The sequence below is a fragment of the Eublepharis macularius genome, chromosome 2 (genome assembly GCF_028583425.1).
Source record: "Eublepharis macularius isolate TG4126 chromosome 2, MPM_Emac_v1.0, whole genome shotgun sequence".
Taxonomy (NCBI): domain Eukaryota; kingdom Metazoa; phylum Chordata; class Lepidosauria; order Squamata; family Eublepharidae; genus Eublepharis; species Eublepharis macularius.
The window spans coordinates 127,543,810-127,559,056 of NC_072791.1; the positions used below are offsets into that span (position 1 = coordinate 127,543,810).

The window sequence follows — 15,247 nt, forward strand, 5'->3', positions numbered from 1 at the left end:
CAATGGAAAAATAAATTTGAGGGAACATGAAGAAACCATTATTGATAATTAGTTTGAACCTAATTCTTAACAGCTTGTGATGGGTGACAAGATATTTGTAAGTACCAAGTTAAATATTAAACAAATGTTTAAATGTATTGAAGCAAAATAAAAAATGCTTTAAGATTTCCATCAAATTCACATGCATGGAAGCAATTTCCATTTAAATTTATTTACTTTAAATCAAGTGAAAATCACATGCATAATTATAGGATAGGGGAGACTTGTATTGGCAGTGGTATGTGTGAAAAGAATCCAGGGGTCTTAGTAGACCATACACTGAACATGAGTCAGCAGTAGAGGTGGGCACCGTCTGGAAAATAAACCTAAATTAGACATGGTCTGGCCCGGTTCGTGGTTCGCAAACACACAGTCCTTGGGACTCACCTTTTTCACAGATTTGGGTCAGTTTGGGCTAGTCCGTTGATCCGTGGTCCATGAGTCCAGACATCCTGGGGCCAATCTATCAATTCCCTAGGCAATGGAGGGGACGTCCGCAGACCTTTTGCAGACCTTAAAAACTTAATAAGAAGCTCTGCCTGCCAAGCAGAGAGCTCCCATTCTGCTCTATGGAGCAAGGAGCAAGAAAGAATTCCCTAAGCAACGGAGGGGTGGACTTTCTGCAGCCAATAGCCCTCAAAACCTTGATAGGCAGCTCTGCCTGCCAACCAGAGAGCTCCCATTCTGCAAGGGAGGGTTGGACGTTCTGCAGTCAATCTTAGCCCTTAAAACCTTGATAGGCAGCTCTCAGAGAGCTCCCATTCTGCTCTATGAGAGGGAGGGCAGGAAGGGTTATATCAGTGCTTAGTTCTCGTGGCCCCTTCTTACATGCCCAAGGTAAGGCCAATCGTCACCTTGGAGTCAGGCAGCAATTTTCCCCAGGCCAGTTTGGCTAGGGATCCTAATGGTGATTTGCCATCTTCTGGGCATGGACTAAGAGTCACTGGTGGTGTGCATACAGGGGAGGGAGGTATTTGTGAATTTCCTGCATTGTGCAGGTGGTTGGACTAGATGACACTAGAGGTCCCTTCCAACCCTATAATTCTATGATTCTATGGAATCTAAGTAAACCCATTTGGACTTAGTGTTCTGATGAATCTGGAAATCCATACAATACTGGATGAATTTCACCTCTTTAATTTTCTTAAAACTTCTTTCTGCTTCCTTGATGCTACCAAGAAAAATGCAAAAGCATCAGTTAGTTGATCTCAATAAGACATTACTCTCTGATACTTCGCAATTTTAGTAAACTGCCTTTTTTCCTCTGAGAGAGGGAAAGATGTTTTGATAACTTCATACAAGAATGAATGGTCCAAATAAAGCTAAAAAGTTGTCTTGTAAACAGTAAAATAAACTATAAACCATTTAACTAAAACATACAGTGAAAACTGCATATAAAATAGCTTTAAAACCTTTGAAGCTATGAACGATGTATAATCTTTTACCATAGCACCAAACACTCTAGGGGCACATGTCAATCTATAGCTTTTTAAAGTCATGTTAAAGAAGTGTCTTGAGATACTGTGGCATGCTTTCAAAAATAATGGAAATGTCAACCACTCACATAATGTTCATATTATCCCTAATTAATATAAATTGCATCTAATTTCACCTCTACTTAAATATATTGCTGCCCAAAATAAGGACCCTAATTTTTTATGTGTAATTACTATTACTGATGCATCAACACAATTATTTAAATTCAACATATGCAAAGGTAGAACATAACATTTACAGATTTTTTTTGTTCCATCCTTAATTTTTGTGGTTTGAGTTCATCCAGGTTCTTTCTCTCTCCTCTGTTCCTTTATTAAGATTAGAGATCTCACTTGCAACTCCTGATTGACAAACAGGCCCTAATAAAATGTAAAAGTTACCTGCATTTAACATGTACAGATAATTTGAAAACCTGAATTTCATGGTAAAGCTAGGAAAACTTTATTATATTACCAGAGTGTTTTGCCATTATCACAAAATAGCCCTCATGGATAGAAGTTTCTTTTCATTATAAGAGAGCACCATTCATGGAATCAGTTCTTACTGACTGATGCCAACAACTACTTCTGAGATCAGCACCAGATTTATTCAATTTACTTCAATTTGTATATTAGGTGAAGCAGTAATCATCAAGGGAAGCTTAAAATGGTAAAAACACTTGATAAATTTGTTCCATTAATAGGTAAGGCATTCAAGAAATAATCAAGCTCCATCCCAGATGGGAACAGCTATTTAACGGAATAAAGCCATATGAACTGGTACCATAGTTTATTTCACCTCAGATTCAGAAGGTTTTCTCTCCACCACCACCCACATGAAAAAATTACTAAATTCATCTTTTAATAAACTCCTGGCAAATGGTCCACACATCAACTTTCAACACCAGTGGGAGGAGGGTGCAAGTCTGGAGCTCATAACCCATTGAAATCAAAGGGCTTAGATTGAAGCAACTCTGTGTATGATTTCACTATTTAATTTGGTTGAGCATGTAGATGTATGCATCCTCACATATAGACATTTTCCACAGTCAGTTTATGGCGATTCAGATTCCATTCAGCTTCTTTCAATCTCCAGAGTTCCACACAAGAGAAGGAGGCATGAGATGCTGCCACAGAAGGTTGGACCAGAACCAATGGGTTGAAATTAAATCAAAAGAGTTTCCCCTGACTTTTTTCCCTGTGCCCATTCAGCAACTTTTTTTTTGAAGCCGCTCTTAAGTTGTCATTAATGTGTCTTATATATGTGCAGACATTTTCCATTATTGTTTCTCTTCACCTCTTCCTTTCCCTGGGTGCTGATGGGTTGGCCATCTTGTAGAAACCACTCTTCCCCTCCTGACTTCTCCACATCCTCCATTTCTCTTGAGGGAAGTATTGTAACACTGCAATATCATTTCTCATATGGCTGTGTGGTGTAATCAAGATTGCAAATTGCCAACTGTGCCCATAAACTGCTTTTTTCTCATCTGACTGACTCTTTGGCATTAGGAGAACCCTGACAAGCAATTGAGCAACCCCACCCCCTTTTTTAAATTAGGGGAGTGTTGCAACATTTGTCCGTGTGTTTTATCCTTTTAAGCACAAAATCTGTCCCATTCCCTGATGGCGAGCTACATTCCCTACTAATTATTTCTTGGGTTTGCTTTTATTTCCTTTCTTTATAATCAGGGCTCATGATGATCATGGTGATTTGGAAGCTGGGGAGGGAGCTTCATTTCAGGAATCTGCTTTCCCCATCCCAGAATATGGTCACATGATATAAGGAGCCCAGTGAGAACACTGACTTTTTAGCAGCAACATTTAAACATTTTTCTGTAGCAGAGAGGCACTGTTTTGCACCAAACACACAATTCAAACCACACCAGAGCAATCACAAAGAACTGCAATGGCTGCCAGAAGAATATGCAAGTGTAACAAGCCCAAAAAACACTTTGAAGGTTTCCCTCCAAAACTCTCCAGACTTCTAACAAAAAAAATGGTGGGTCCAGTCCACACATACAGGGAGAGGAAAGGGGATGGTGGACACACTGGATTCTGACATTGCAACGTTATGACGCATGTGCGGAATATTTTTTTAAAAAACAAAAGGCAGCTCCAAACAGACATATCTCAACATGTCTGAAATAAAAAAGCAGACACCAAATTATTTCAGCATTGCAGAATGCAGGAAGCCAAAGCCAATTCAGCACCAATCAGCATGAACACTCAGAAGTGCTGGCTTAAAATGTGCCATGGGAAAGGACCTTATTTCACCTATGCAATCCATTCACCACAAAAAGGGGATGCATAAGTTAAATTGGTAGGCCAAGGTGCCCGGGTTTGTCATGTCCGCACCCCTCCATGCCATTAAGTTCTGCTGATGTGGTGCTCTGAACCATTGTTCTGTGCTAAACCATTGTTCTATGCTGTGTCTTGATATCATATTGCTGATGCCATAACTTGCCTTGTATTCACAGGCCTGCTGTATCCAGAGTGTCTTATCTCTTGTGCTTTGAAGCCCAGTGTCTCTGACCTTGCAAACCTGCTAGTTCTCAGGGGGAAGAAGAATACCGTGTTTCATTCTAATCTATTGCCTCTCTCCTGTCTAGACAAAGCATGTAAACTATTTAGGGAGTTCTCAAGACTGATTCGCACTAAAAGTTGTGTTTTCCTGTTGGGAGGGAGGATGAGCACTTGGGACCTATATGAGCCAGAGTTTTGCAGATTTTGTTATTCCTGTCAACCTTCTGATCAACCTGTGGACATATCTATGACTATGATTCAATTCCTTGAATAAAGCCTTTTCAACCAAGACCCTGGAGTGCTTGCTGTGAGGGTACAGGGATCTATCTGCCATAGCCTGTCATCCACAGACCTGACATGGCTGAGCACTTATATTTTAATAATACAGCTAGTCCTATACTTATTGGATAGAGAGCTCATTAATTGAAAATTTGTTCTTATATCACACTATGTATAAAAGTGTACAGACTGATGTTGCTCTTGCATTAACCAGCACTGCATTTCCTAAGTCTGATCTCCCTCTTAACTTAATGCAGAATACTATCAAGTATTTGCAAGAATACTATTTTTAACATAGAGTATAATGTCTCCAATGGTAGAACCTATTATTAGAATCTTTTTAGCAGGTTTTTTTCTTGTATAATGTAAGGCAAATTATGTAAAACACACCAAACCAGTTATTCTGGAAGCTATCACTTGCTTGCTACAAACAATCAGTTTTCACAGAGTGGAGGAAAAACTCCATCAGACAGATTAGAATTTCACATCTTAAAATTCCTGTGGAAATCAGGTGCATTTTAAGCATCAGTTTTGATTATTTAATCAGGCAACTTGCATTTTGCCCTGGCTAATTTAGAAAGCTTGTAATATTTTACTCATAAAATAATTGTGCACCTGTTGTGATGGAAACCTATTTAAACAAATCTTAATAGGTATTACAATTTGTTCTAAACATAAGCAAGCTAGCTGATCACTTATTTCGTGCTATAAAGCAACACTTTAAAAGCTGATCAGTATTATTTTGTTCTACAGCAGGAATTGTTATGCCCAAATTAATACATGCAACCAACAGTAGCTAGTGCCAAGTACTGAATCAAATTAGAGTATACATATCTGAAGAGTTGATTAATTAATTAAATATAAACATTTTATCCCACTATTCCCCCACAAGAGGGGCCCAAAGCCTCTTACAATAAAATATACCCATAAAATATATAAAAATAAAAGAATCTAAATACAAACACATAAAACACATCTAAATACAAAATATTACAAACCAGAAACTGGCACCAGCTATCAGAAAATGGTTTTACTTGTCAAATCAGTGTTAGTCACAAGAAGCCGTCCTGGTTAATCTAGCCTTAGAGGCTGTTATAAAGACTGACAGAAGAGAAATCATCTCCCTCTTCTCTTGAAAATCATTGTTTATTTATTTTTTATGTTGTTTATGGTCCACCTTTCTCACTGAAACCCAGTGTAATTCAACAAAATTAACAGCTAGAACATTTGATCTTCTAGAAAGATTGGGACAGCAAGAAAGCCAACAACTGGGCTGATGCAAATCTTTCTGTTGGGCTGCAAGTCGCAGCAAACCAAGCACTACTGAGAAGAGAAAATGAGTGGGCAAATGGGTTCATTCTTCAGAACATCTTTTGCCCTGGGACCTAGCCACAGTAATCCATGCAATGGTCACCTCCAGGCTAGACTACTGCAACTCACTCTACTCTGGGCTGCCCTTGGGCCTGACCTGGAAGTTACAGCTGGTCCGGAATGCAGCGGCACGCATCCTTACCGGAACACCAATCCGAGCGCACATTCAACCTGTGCTGTGCCAGCTCCCAGTGGAGTTCCAGATCCGGTTCAAGGTGTTAACCTTGGTGTTTAAAGCCCTTCACGGACTGGGACCTACATACTTGCGGGACCGCCTCTTCCATTGCGTCCCCTGCAGGGTGTTGCGCTCTGCAGACAAGCAACTCCTGGTGGTCCCTGGCCCAAAGGACATCCATCTGGCCTCAACCAGGGCGAGGGCTTTTTCTGCCCTGGCCCTGGCCTGGTGGAACGCTCTCCCGCTGGAGATCCGGGCCCTGCGGGACCTGTCATAGTTCTGCAGGGCCTGTAAAATGGAGATGTTCTGCTGGTCCTTTGGTTGAGTGCCAGCGGGTGTCCTCCTTCTTCCATCTAAGACCACCACTTTTTCTGGGGCTGCCCTCGGCCATCTGCTATGCCCATATACGGATTCCCAATATTTGTTTAAATAGCCTGCTCCTGGACTATTTTAATGACTTTTTAAAAATTATTATTGATTTTATGTTTTTGTGACTTTTAATGTATTTTTTCAATGTTGTTAGCCACCCTGAGCCCATCTGTGGGGAGGGCGGGGTATAAATCAAATCAAATCAATAAATAATTAATAAATAAAGAACATGAAAGGCATTGTGTGCAGAATCTATATGCTTGCCCCAAAGAGTTCCTTGGGCTGATTCAGGTTGGGAAAATGGCAGAAGGTTTTTTTTTCCTTGTTCATTTCCCTCACACCACAGCCTCAATCCATTTTTTTAAAAAACAGCACTGATAGCATCATCTCTGCTTTGGCCTTCAGGATCCACCTATATGTTTGCTTTCTCCTGGAGAAGAAGATGGCAACAGGCTCTGAAGAGTAGAATCACAATAGCAGAGTTGCAGTATATTTCATTGGCCATCACATGTTTCTTCCATGAGGTGTGGAGTTTCTTATTATACCCTGTTCACACTAGTGTGCCAACTCTGCATGCTAAATGGAAGACTCATGTGTTCAGCCATCCGGCATGACCCAACATAAAGTATTTCCAGTTCCCTTCCTACAATGACTTTAATATATACCTGAACTAAATAAAATGTAAACTAAATAAAAATGTAATTTTCAGCTTGCTAAACGCATATTCAATACGGATATCAACAAACCACTTTAATTATATAGTATTATTTTTTACATTTATTTCAATAACCTCATTAATAAAATCCCAGGTTATGTTAAACCTCTTTCTTAGCAGCTAATTTGTTTTCATAACTTTCCACATGGAAGATTTTCCAGTACAGGTGTAATATGGGGAAAACAAAGAAAAATTATATGAAAGTTATGACACCAGACTCTTAAATAAATGGAATTTAAATGGAATGTACACAATTCAGACACATGGGACTAGTAAGCAGTGGTCCATAATGGTCCCTGCTGATGTATTTCCTAGAGCCATCTAGCTTCTTCCCCCAACGGAGGGAGCACAGGAGCGCTCCTGCACACATTTCCACTGCTGTGTTCCCCCCGCCTTGCTGACCAAGTGAACAGGGAGGGGGGGTGGCAGGTGGGGAAAGGGGGGGTTGCAAGCCTACTCAAAATTATGGTTCGACACAGTTGATGACCAGTTGCTTGGATGCTGACGGTTCCTGTCAAGATCTATTATCTGTTATAATTAGCGATGAATGAATTCCAGTATTCCCTGAATACTCTTCCTGCTGATGTTGACAGAAACTACAGTTCATCTTGGGCTTTTCAATTCAATTAGCAAGCCAACCCCAGCAGGAAATGATGGCTGGAAAAGACTGGGAAATTTCATTGCAAATTAGATTCATAACTTGTTTAACATGCTCTCCTCACTGTTGATTGCCTATCCCCTCCTTTACAAAGATAAGATTCATAGATTAAGAAGAGGGGAACTGACAAAAAGGAATAGGTATCACTTGAAAGATGATGTAAGCTCCATTTCTGAGTCAGGTCCAATTTGAAAGAGGTATAGGCTTTACTGAAAAATGGGGTGAAGCTTTTCAAGTTGGAGTATTTGTTACAAGGCCTCTCTTAACTCAACTAATCAGTATCACTAGCTATAATCAAGGTTCATTCAAGTTACACTAACACGTCATTAAAATGCATTATTTTCCAGAAACCCTATTGTCCTATCTAGAGAAACTGCAACTTTTTGCAGAAACCAGTGAACTTAGAAATCACTACTGACAAGATAATTTAGATCTAAGGTTCCTGGGAGAAGCAGCATAAACAATTTCTATATAAAATAAACTATCAGAGAAGATGCTTCTGAAATTTGGAACAGTGTAAATTAGAAATATAATATGCCCATTTGTCGCTCAACTATTTACTAGTTATTGTTCTCAACGCTGATTGCTTTCCCCTATAAACCTACACATCATACAGCTGATTTTAAACTTAACTTCAAAGTGTGGATCAAAATAACCATACAGTATATTCACATATAGAATTAGGAGATGTTTCTGATTTTTAATCTCTTTTAATTGTTTGCCACCTTGAGGGCCCTAATTTGGTGGAAAGATGGCATACAAATATTTTAGGTATATGTTCCTTTTAAGGACTGAGTGGTCAACATTGAGAATTTTCTTTTTATTGATTTTTACCATAAATGGCCTCCTGTGTTGCAATCTTACGGATTTGCAATCTTACGGATTGCTTGGATTGCCCATCTTTCTGTCAGTGCACTTCAGAATGAGGTAAACTTCATGCTATGATTGGAATGTATTACTACTAAGCATTTAAAATTGTTTGTTTTGTTCAAAAGATACTGATGGCTATTTTAAAGCTGTGTTCAGCAAGCTGGCTGTTATGTGAAGCATTGGATTGTTTTGTCTGAGTACATTTGCTTCTTACTTTAAACTGGACAGCCAAAATGGAGGGTTAGCTTTGGACTATGGAGTCTGAAGGCCACACTGTTTTCTCGTGAAGGTTGCAATGAATATATAAATGTCCTAAATTTGTGTGTGCATGTGTGTGTTACAAGTTTCTTATAAAATAAATATACATAAAGCATTCTAGTGTATTTATTTTATTCACTTTATTTTTTTCAGTTCATTCGGATCCGAGTAAGATCTTAAAGCAGATTACATCATACATAAATAAAAGAATACAAAATCCTGGAATATGATTTATGTGAAGGCAAAAACAATTTTGCCATTTATGGTTTAAAGGAATACTTGTTGGTGATCAGTGAAATTATGGAGTAATAGAACTTTTCCTAATACATTGTCAGGGGCTATATTTCAGTAATGAAAAATTTCTCTAACTATATAGAAGATACTTCATACAAACAGGCTGTTGTGTAAAGTGCATATAGAGATATAAAAACTGAATCCTGATATTCTTGGAAGCTTCCAAACTAATAAGTATGCAGCACTTTAGTGTAGCACTAAAGGCCAACATTATGAAACTTTAAGGCCATATTTTTTCCATGAATGTTGCAATAAATACATAAACCTCCTAAGTTAGATTTGTGTGTGCAAATGTGTTACAAGTTTCTTATAAAATGAAAATACCCACAGCATCCCAGTACAGAACTTTATATTTCTGTAGACCACTCCACATGGAAGTGCTAAACAGTTCACCATGTAGTCAAGGTTTAAAGTGACATTCATATAGAAAAATAAAACAAAAGGCCAGTGGCACTTTACTCACTAACCATTTATTTCAATAAGAGCTTTTGCAAGCCACAGCTCACTTCTTTAGATATATGAGCTGATTCATGAAAGCTCATAATGAAACGAATGTTAATCTTTAAGGTGCCATTGGACTTTTATTTTGCTTCAGCAGATTAGCATGGTTACAGCTTTGCAATTAACATGGAAACCATAACTGTGTTCCCATCCTTGCCCTAGGTAATGCTCAGTTGTGAAAATGCTACTTCCTGAATTACAACAGCAAATTATGGAAGAACAGAGATCTCCATGAAGAAGAGTCACTGCTATGGTTTTCAGATCTTCAGGAAAGATTAGGAATATATTTCATGAACTAAGCAACAGAAATATGCATCATGAACTATACAAACTATTCATGAAATTTTCAGAGAATCATCACATTTTAAAATTTGTGATTTTTAAAAATTAGACTTTTAGAATTACAGACCCAAAATACCTGTAGCTACAGCAGTCTTATAGATGCCCAAATGGGCATTTAGTAGATAGAGATATTGAAACAAAATGCTAAATATTCTGACTAGAGATAAGCACAAATCAGGAAAATTCCGAACCGTGAGAACCACGAACTTTCACAAACTTGCCCTGGTTAATGAACCAATTCGTTTGGTTCATGAAAACGCCACTTCCGGGTCAGCAAAAGGTCTGCAGAGAGCCCATCTCCCCTGTTGCCTAGGAAACTTGTTGATCGGCACCATGCTGTCTGCAGTGACAAATTGAAATACAAACCAAAAAACGGCTAACATTCATCATGGTTCGTGAGAAATAACTCCCGTGTACCACTGGTTCACAAACAATGAACCGATCTGGTTAGTGATGAACTTCGGTTTGTATTTCAGTTCATGCTCGCCTCTAATTCTAACTGAAGTAAATGGAACTCAAATACGCTTAATTGGAGATGCATGGGGCCTTTACTTTTTATATATTTTATTATGCATGCATGTTTTGTTGGCTGCCTTGGCAACTTTTCTGAGAGCAGAAAGGATGGATATAAATTTTGTTAAATAAAACAACTACTAGTCTTACCAGATCGCCCACTATAGTGTACAATCTCCCAGCCTGGGCTCGTAGTTCTTGGCCCCGCCACTGTTCTTTGATCCAACAGGAACTAAAATAGGATGTGGGATGTGATGTCATGACATTGACTATATGTGAAAGTGACATAAAGATCCGCTAGAAATTCCCTAAATCTCTATGGTTTTTATTAAGTACAACTGGAAGTGATTAAAAACACTCTCCACCACTTCCAATTTTGCTTCCACTGAGCTAAAAGACTGGCTGGCAACTCTAGTCTTTCCTTTATATTTCATTTTGCCATCCTTGTGCAGAAATTTACACAAAAAATATTTAGTGTGTATATGTATACATTCAGTCTCATATGCACACTAGTCATTGTAATAAATCCAATACTAAAGATAATTTTAAGCCCTGTAGTATATCACTAATCAGTACCTGCTAGTAAGTTTCAGGGGTATTCTCCTCTGTTCAATATTTACACTGGTGTCTAAAATTGGAACCAACTGATCTTTTTCCTGTATATTGATTTTTTTAATCCTAGCAGTTAACAGTTATTCTAATATATCCTAACACTTTAGACCTTAATCACAGAGCATGGAGTTTTTTGCTTGTAGCTTTTGTTTGAGTTTTAATTAAGAAGCCCTTGTGTCTCCAACCCTGAGCAGTGTTTTTAATTGCTTATATGTATATCATGTAGACTTCAAAAGAAGTAGAAGACGTTTATAATACAGAGCACAAAGAGGAGCTTTGAAATATCTACAACCGTACAAAGTGGCATAATTAAAAACCTATGGGTGCTCCTGTGATATACAAGTCATATATATTTATAAAGTAGGCTGCTGTATACACTCATGTTTTGCCAAAAGGAATTTTATCACAATTAGAGAAATAATCTCAACGTTTCACTGACAAACCACAACAAAAACTAATATGGTGATATCTACAGCTTTCCATAGCTCACATTATTCCTTTTGAAGCGATGCCAGGTTCCGGGACGTGGATCTCCCATCCCAGTTCCTGTCACCACACTAGCAGCTGGTGGGAGAAAAAAATCGCTGTTGGAGGAACATTGCATCACTTCCAGGGAAAACCTGGGAATGACATCAGTCCACTCTAGGAATCACTAGGAACACTATAATAAAACCACAGAATTTCTAGTCACTACTACAGCAGACTGATGTCACTTCTGAGTTTTCCATAAAAGTGATATAATGCCATTGTGTCAGCACCCCCCACCAATTTCCTACCAGTCCAACTCCTGCTGATTGCCAATAGCTGGCAACCCTGTCCTGTGCATTCTAGTATCATGTATGCTGACCTTCTGTTACTTTTCTCCTTTTGAAATCTTAATACATTCATAATAATTGACATGTGCCTGCTGCCCTGTGGCCACCTGCCACCCCTTTACCATCCTGCCAGGACATATTACTGGAGCTCCTCCTTTTGGCCTCAGGTACAGAAAAGGAGCCTGTTTGCACCACCAGCTCTCTCTACCTGTTCTGGGATAGATAAAGATGGCTAGAAGTATTATTTTATTTATTTATTTATCTATTTCACATTTCTATTCCACCCTCCCCATGAGTAGGCTCAGGGCGGATCACAACCCATTAAAATACAATAAAATTCCATTTCATTAAAATGTTTAAAAACATCATTAAAATAAAAACATATTTCTAGTTATACACTCAGCCTTACAAACTAAAACAGGATGGTGGACAGCCTTCGCAGGGAGGGTTAGATTTTATACATCCCTTGTTGTTTCAGGCTGGCGGAGGCCCAGACCTCCACCATGTGCCTGGTGGAACAGCTGTCTTACAGGCTAAAAAGATAGTAGGTCTTGCTGGGCCCTGGTCTCAGTAGACAAAGCATTCCACCAGGTGGGAGCCAGGCCCCAAAAGGCCCTGGCTCTGGTTGAGGCTAAGCGGGCCTCCTTGAAGCCAGGGACCACCAACAGCTCTTTATTTCCTGATCGGAGTGTCCTCCGGGGAATATATAGGAAGAGATGGCCCCACAGATACGCTGGTCCCAGTCTGCATAGGGCCTTATAGGTCAGTACCAAAACCTTGAATCTGATCCAGCACTCCACAGGCAACCAATGCAGCTCGCGTAATATTGGTGTTATATGTGCCCCATTTGGCACTCTCATAATAACGAGTGCCACTGCATTTTATACCAGCTGTAATCTCCAGGTCAGGCTCAAGGGTAGCCCTGCATAGAGCAAGTTGCAGTAATCTAGTCTAGAGATAACTGTTGCCTGGATCACTGTAGTTAAGTCACGGGTTGACAGGTATGGGACAAGTTGCCTGGTCTGGTGCAGATGGAAAAAAGAAGACCTGGCAACTGCTGTGACCTGTGCCTCCATTTTCAGAGATGCAGCCAGGATCACCCCCAGGCTCCTAGCCCTCGGAACTGGCACTAGCAGTGCCCTATCGAGGGCCAGGAGCTGGGGTCCTGAGCCTAACCCCCCAGGGCTCAAGTACAGGACCTCCATCTTTGTCAGGTTCAATTTCAGCTGACTCTGTTTCAACCAGCCAGTCACAGCTGCAAAAGCCCATTCCAGGAGATTCGGGGCCAAGTTGGCCCATCCATTCATCATCAAATACAACTGGGTGTCATCTGCTCATTGATGCCACCTGAGTCCGAAACTTCGCACCAACTGGCCAAGGGGGCACATATAGACATTAAACAGTAACGGGGAGATTATTGCTCCCTGCAGGACCCCGCACACCAAAAGGTGGCGGGATGACAATTTCTCCCCAAGTGCCACCCTCTGTCACCAACCGTAGAGAAAGGAGATAAGCCACTACAAGGCCGTTCCTCATATCCCCACATCAGCGAGGCAGTGTGTAAAAAGATCATAATCAACTGTATCGAACACTGCTGACAGATCCAGTAGTATCAGCAACGCCGAGCCACCTTGGTCCAGATGTCTGAGAAGATAGTGTGTGAGGGCGACCAGCAACGTCTCTGTCCCATGTCCCAGGCGGAACCCAGCCTGGAAGGCGTCTAGGGCTATTAGTCTGTCTGTAGCAGTAAAAAAAAGAGCAAGAGTCCATTAGCACCTATAAGACTAAAAAAAATTGTGGTAGGGTATGAGCTTTTGTGAGCCGCAGCTCATTTCTGTGACTCATGAAAGCTCATACCCTACCACAAATTTTGTTAGACTGATAGGTGCTACTGGACTCTTGTGCTTTTCTACTGTTCTAGGAATGTTGCCCTTCAGCAACAGGGACAAATTCTCCCAAGGTCTCCTCCTCAGCCTGGGTTTGTGAAACCCCTTTATCTCCTTCCCCATTCCTAGCTCCATCCCCAACATCTTGCCCCCAGTGCTTGGCCCAGCATGTTGGACTATGCCAACTCCATGTCTCTCTGCCTGTGCCAACTCCCTCTGTGGGCCTATCCCAACCCTTCCTGGGTGGGGTCCATCTCCTAACATATTCTCAGCACTGGGCCTTTCCTGTGCTTCCAACCCACTGAAAAGCAGCCAGCTTACCACTCCCTGCCATGGTGGGCACCTCAACTATCTGTCCCTTTGAGCCTTGGGTAAGGCAAGGCCTTGTTCCATCCTCAGTCAGTAATCCTCAGTCATCCTCAGTGATCTTGGGTAAGGAGGCACTGGAGCACATCCTGGAAGTCTGCCCCACTAGTGTTCCCTCAGAGCCTTCTACTGATGCTGCTCCTTGCCATGGTGTTCTTCCTTGTATGACTGTGGTATGCTGGGCACACCCTGAGTTTCCCCAGACAGGCCACTATCCTCCACTGCCACTGCGTTGGTCTGTTCACCCTCTTCCCTATTAGCCTAGTAAGTGTGGCCCCATGAGGGCCCAACACCAGGCTTTCCTCATGCTCCGCCAGGGGAGGGCCATGGGAGAGCCATGGGAGGGCCCCCAAAGCAAAGGCTGGATTAGGGGCTGGCTCCAGACCCAGGCACAGATGCATAATAGTAATTATATTTTTTCTACATCTTCCTCTAAAAACAAGAGGCATTACTTGAAACCAATATATATCACAACATTGTGAATGGTCATTAATCATGCTCATTTTTATAATCTACATAGCATTGTTTGTCATATTTCACATCCACAGAGGTACTGAAAGTTAAGTAGCTATTTCTATCACACACCATCAGCATGAAATCTGATCTGGATTAAGAAATATGTTCAATGCATTTTACAGTGAGAATCTCTCACTAAGGGGAATGAGCAGGTCTTCTCTGACAAGCTATAAAATCTAAAAACCAATATGAGCCTCACTCTTTGCTACCTACATTCAGACCAGTGAAATTATACACAAAGCTGCCTAAAAAAAAGAATACCCATTGATTTAAGCAAAAGTGAATATAAAGTGTAGGGGCAATTAAAGGACTGTATTCAAGTAATAAAGCCATACAATGCAAGGGCATTTTTACACTGGGCAAAGTAATTCACATCAGTCAAAGTCAATCCCAAAATAGAGCATACTGTACAAAGGGAGACTGCTTGTGACATTTAAGCCACAATGCCTATAAATATAGATTATGTTCCAGTAGCATTCTCCTCCAGAAACGGAAGACAAAACACTTTACACAGTAGATAGCGGTCCAGAAGCCATTCATTTACAGGTTTGCTAGAAAAATTCTGATTCTTGGAGATAACATAACCGCTTATGTTATAATGGATGTTAAATATTTTATACATGTTATAATATACCTTGTATATTGAAAAGCCTATGTTTTGAGATAAACT

General features: G+C 40.3%; 1 protein-coding gene across 1 annotated transcript in view; it reads right to left on the reverse strand.

The window, feature by feature from the left end:
• SOX6 (SRY-box transcription factor 6) overlaps positions 1 to 15,247 on the reverse strand; it is a 572,111-nt gene that overhangs the window by 335,102 nt on the left and 221,762 nt on the right. The window lies entirely within an intron of this gene.